The following is a 5,013-nucleotide window of genomic DNA, read 5'->3' as shown; positions in this document are numbered from 1 at the left end:
AACCATCAGTCCTAATCCCACTCCCTCTCTTTTTTTTTTTTCCAGATTTTTTTTAAAAATATTTGAAATATAATTCATTTACAATGTCGTGTTAGTTTCAGGTATACGGCACAGTGATTCAGTTCTCTCTCTCTCTCCCTCCCTCCCTCTCTCATATATATATATATATATATATATATATATATATGTATGTATGTATGTATATATATATATATATATATATATGTAGAGAGAGAGAGAGAGAGAGAGAGAGAGAGAGAGAGAGAGAGAGAGGGAGAGAGAGACACGGAGACGGAGACAGAGAGACAGAGATTTTTATAAATCTCTATCTATCTATCTATCTATCTATCTATCTATCTATCTATATCTACACATATATATTTTAGCGGCTTCCCCGGTGGCGCAGTGGTTGAGAGTCCGCCTGCCGATGCAGGGGACACGGGTTCGTGCCCCGGTCCGGGAAAATCCCACATGCCGCGGAGCAGCTAGGCCCGTGAGCCTGTGCGTCCGGAGCCTGTGCTCCACAACGGGAGAGGCCACAACAGTGAGAGACCCGCATACCGCAATATAAATAAATGAATGAATGGATGAATAAATAAATAAATAAATAATTTTGAAAAGATTCTTTTTCAGATTCTTTTCTCTCATAGGTTATTACAAAGTATTGAGTAGAGTATCCTGTGCTCTATAGTAGGAGATGCTTGTTGATTCCCTATTTTATGTACAGTAATGTGTATATGTTCATCCCACCCAACCCCCTAAGTATCCCCCGCTTCCCCAGTCAGTCCCATTTTACACAAGTAGTCATACACATCCTCCTCCTCCTCCTCCTCCTCCTCCTCCTCCTCCTCCTCCTCCTCCTCCTCAGGTCACTCAACCCCATGGAAGTCATTCTTGCTCTTCTTGGAGTCCAGTTTTTCCATCGGTTCTGCCGGCCCTGCCTGATGATTGAGCGTGACTGGACGAGTGCCGGTTCCAAAAAAGTTTTCAAGAGCTTCTGTGAAGAATTGTAGGATTTGCCCAGTGAAAGGGGTGCCTCGATCTGATCACCCGGAAGCCTGTGGAAGGCAGACCCCAGGCGGCAAGCACATTTCGTTTCTTTAACAGTCTCTGTGCCACGGTGAGGACATCAGGCTTGCGGTGAGGGAAGACCTCAACCCACACGGAAAACATAGCCACGGTCACAAGAATGTTTGGATGACCCCTACGAAGTGGCAGTGGAGGGCTTCCCCGGTGGCGCAGTGGTTGAGGATCCGCCCGCCGATGCAGGGGACACGGGTTCGTGCCCCGGTCCGGGAAGATCCCACACGCCGCGTGGCGGCCGGGCCCGTGAGCCATGGCCGCGGAGCCTGTGCTCCGCCACGGGAGAGGCCACAACAGTGAGAGGCCCGCATCCCACAAAAATAAATAAATAAATAAGTGGCAGTGGAATGAAGTCCAGTGGCTGGGGGTCCGAGGATCCAGAGAGAGGAGGTTTTCTTTCCAGAGAGAAAAACGTTCCCCCCCACCCCCACCCCCACCCCCCAGGGTTACAAGCACGAGAGGTCAGACGTCGCCGTTCCCGTTGCCGGTAGACCGTAGAAAATCTTCCTGCCCACGTCTATTGACAATCGGACTCCTCTTCAAGACACCGTGGGATGGGCGGGTGAAGGAATGCAAGGGGAGGGGCAGGGGGGAGGTTGGCCAGGGAGCAACCGGCTGGGCCGCCGTCTCGTCTCGTCTCGTCTCGTCTCGTCTCATCTCGTCTCGTCTCGTCTCGTCTCCCGTCTGCCATAGCCCCGACCGGATGCTGAAAGGACAGAATGGACTTGCTCCACCCACGTGTGCCCCGCCACCCCCACCATCTTTCAACGGGCTGTTGTTGCCGCCTCGGCGTGAAAGTCGGTTAGAACATCTCCGTGATACTGGGTACAGTCCCTTTCGTGTGAGCCTCCATTTTGACGACGACAGACAGCCCTTTATGCCAGGGCAGAGAAGACTTCCGGGAAGAAAGATCCCATCATTTCTGGAACCGTTAGAACACATCGGTGTACAGACACAAGCCAAAGAAGACTTCACGTCGTTCCTTCCTCTTTGGACAACGCTTCCCGTGTCATCGAACCTCCCCAAGAAACTTAGTCAGTTTCATCTCTCTCATTTCTCAGGAGAGAGAACACATTTTTTGAGCTACTTGGAGGGCCCTCTCCTCCTGGATCCTATCTCTAAGTCCAAAGGACTTCATCGGTCCTTCAATTTGGGGGCAAGTGTGTCCAAAATATCCAAAAGATTGTAAGGCACTTCATCAGATGATAGGTCACCGTGAAACAGTGCTTCCTTAGGCATGTCACCAGCATCCCAAGGAAAGACTTGCTAGGCAGAGAGAGAAGCTTCTTTTTCAGTTCTGAGCCAGACCTGGTTCTTTGACTATCGAGAGGACGAAGTCGATGTGAGTCCTCCGAGACCTGATAAAGGCAGCCTAGAAAATAAGTGATGACTTTTGACAAAGACATAAGCTTTTCTCTCTCTCTCTCTCTCTCTCTCTCTCTCTCTCTCTCTCTCTCTCTCTCTCTCTCTCTTTCTTCCTTCTTTCCTTCCTTCCGTCCTTCCTTCCTTCCTTCCTTCCGTCCTTCCGTCCTTCCTTTCTTTTCCTTCCTTCCTTTCTTTCTTTCTTTCTTTCTTTCTTTCTTTCTTTCTTTCTTTCTTTCTTTCTTTCTTTCTTTCTTTCTTTCTTTCTTTCTTTCTTTCTTTCTTTCTTTCCCTCCTTAAAGATAAAGGAAAAGATCCTTTCCTAATCTAATCTAATCTCTCATGATGGACAGAGCAGACCGATAGAAGAAAAACCCAAACCCTAAACCCAAACCTGGTCCTTTGAACAGAGAGAGGCAACTAAATCTTAATTTGGCACTGGTTTCAATGTTGATGTGAAAAGTCATTTCTGTCTTTGTATCCATCCTCATCCAGTCCTGACCACAGATCTGATTCCTTTCGAAAGCCTCTTTTCTTCACACGCCTTTTCCAATCGTCTGTGCCCATTTTTAGCTTTTCCCTTGATTTCTTTCTTTCCCATTGAGAAATGACTACCTTTAGGACTAAAACCTCTCGCTCCTTCCCCCAAACCTCATCTCCATACTTCCTAATTTGCCTCCACCCGCGCGCCCCCCCACCCCCCCACCCCCCGGAAAAAAAAAAAAAAAAAAAAAAAGTCCTCTTCCTCCCATGAGGATGGCGACATCAGGTTCAGGTCCTTAAAGAAGGACCACACACGTTCCTTCTTTACAATGCTTCGTCCTTGGACACTGTCTTTTTTCTTTTCTTTCTTTTTTTTTTTTTTTTTTCCTTCAGTGAAAGTAAGGAAGCCAACCGCAGTGAGCAGCGTGAACATGGAATACTGTGTAGAAGTCAAGGCTCCTACCTAGTACAGTCTTTCCCTAAAGCACAAGATCTAGCTAGGCGTGGAACCGAACATGCTCAGTCTCTCCTCCGTAAAAGGTCCAAAGAAGGGAGACCCTCAGACTTGTGGAGCCATGAACGTTTCAGTATTTTATCTTATGTGGCGATGATGTAGACACTCGCTGAGATTTCACCCTGTCATGGCACTTAGCCAAGCTGTAAGCCCAGAGATGACCAGAGATGCTGGAAAATCTTGAAGTCGGCCTACAGAAAACAAGCACTGGGGGGAAAGTTCCCCTTAAACATTCTTATCTCGTCCACACCTATGTCCTCTGTTTGTCATGAGCAATCCTACTTAGATGATTCGTGAACATTTCAGGAGACATGAAAGCAGTTCAGTTCAGTTCGTCGTGATCCCTACACCTCCCGCCCGCCCCCCTCCCCTTTCACGTGAGAGATTTTCTTCCTGATTTCAGAGGGGAGAAGTAAAGGAGAGTCAGAGCGTCCCTCTCGCGGTGTGGTGTTGTCACTCTAATTCCAAAACATCCGTACGCCACGGAGGCACATTTGGGGGCGTCCTACTCAGGGCCCCAAGACTTTCAGAGTCAAACCTAAGGAGGATGTAAATGTACTTCACGCCACCGAACCCGAACCGGTGAGGTGAACCCGGTGGCTTCCTAGGAGATGACGTGTCATCGGCCCACCAGTTTAAAACACAGAACCAAACACCCTCTCCCCGACGACTCGGAGCAAGTGAGTCCGTGGGTGTGTCGGAGAGGGTCCTCTGCTCCAGCTGGGTCCATAAGCACTGCACACGAGAGTAGGTAGGTAGGTGTTCACGGTGCCCTTGGGAAGGAAAGGCGGGGAGAATTTTATTTCGAAAAGCTTATCTCCTCACAGCATTGACACTACGAACGATGATGCAACTTCATCGGGGGGTGGGCGGGGGCGGTGAAGGAAGGCCAGGGAGCCCGGCCACATAGAAGAGCCACGGAGAGCGTCTGTGACCGCAAGGATGTCCACGTACCGGTGACTCCTCTCAGTTGGGGCGGGGAAGGGGGGCGCGAGATTCCCGTGTGTACGTCCGCATCGATCAGTCGTGGGAGAGGGAGGAAAAACGATGTTCCCTCCACGATCCTTCTGAGTTGTCGCCTGAGAAGTTCCTGTCCCCAAGAGACAGCTCGAGAAGAGAGCAACCCACGGCCGGGGGACGCGTGCACTGTGCCCCCCCCCCACCACCACCACCACCACCACACACACACACGCACACACACACGCAGGAGAAGCCCAAGCCAGAATTCACTGACTCGAAACGAAACGGCGGGCTCTGAGCTTGAGCTTGAGCTTGAGCTTGAGCTTCTGGAGGAGGAAGATTTTGGTCCTCCTTTCAGGTCAGGAAGAAGAGGGAGGGAGAGGCGGGGAGGCAGAGCGGCAGAGCGTCCCGGTAGCCCACCCGTCGCGTCCGAAGCGCCTGAAATTCCAACTCACGTGTGTGCCAAAGCGGTCCATCTCGGGGTGCCCCATCCCGGTTCCCTCCCCGCACGGAGAGCAATGTTCCATCCCGATTCACTGAAAAGCTCCCAAAGGGCCTTGGTGTGAGTCAGTGGACCTAGGCCCATCCTGCCTCCTCTTCAAATCATTTCT

This window comes from Kogia breviceps (assembly GCF_026419965.1).
Source record: "Kogia breviceps isolate mKogBre1 chromosome 20 unlocalized genomic scaffold, mKogBre1 haplotype 1 SUPER_20_unloc_11, whole genome shotgun sequence".
In the NCBI taxonomy this organism is placed as follows: domain Eukaryota; kingdom Metazoa; phylum Chordata; class Mammalia; order Artiodactyla; family Physeteridae; genus Kogia; species Kogia breviceps.
The sequence above is the reverse complement of the archived record's forward strand: the minus strand, read 5'-3'. Positions refer to the sequence as shown.